Below are 564 nucleotides of genomic sequence, written 5' to 3' on the forward strand. Positions count from 1 at the left end.
CAATCTCAGTATCGTTGTTTCTCATGTGACAGTTGGAATACACCATCATAACAAAATAACTACTCACATTAGACATTCTTACTAAATTTACTAAAGAAATGGATGAGAAGAATGATTGAGATGTTTATGAAAAATACCAACAGTTTGTAAATCCTTTTATAGCTAATTGATTTTTGTCGTATTACTGTTTTTCGTTTACAATGTAAAAGAGATACATAGATCCCACTATATTTCACGTATCACGTTTATAAACATGATACGTGCAACCCGTATAAATGAGATAAGTAAAAAAATGAATTTTAATAAAAATATTACAAATTATCTATTTCAATAAATAAAATATTTATGTTATTTATTTAAAAAAAAATCAGCCATAATTTGAAAATTCATGCAACAATTCACCAACAAATTAAACTTTCTCTCTAACTTTTCGTGTTTTTTTTTTTTATATATGACGGTCCAAGATAAAACTTTAAGGTTAACTGTAATTGATATTTTTCCTGACCGTCGGCCATATTTTTCTATAAATATGATTGGTACCAAACTACTAATAGGAGATTTCGA

This window comes from Arachis stenosperma, chromosome 1 (assembly GCF_014773155.1).
Source record: "Arachis stenosperma cultivar V10309 chromosome 1, arast.V10309.gnm1.PFL2, whole genome shotgun sequence".
NCBI lineage: Eukaryota > Viridiplantae > Streptophyta > Magnoliopsida > Fabales > Fabaceae > Arachis > Arachis stenosperma.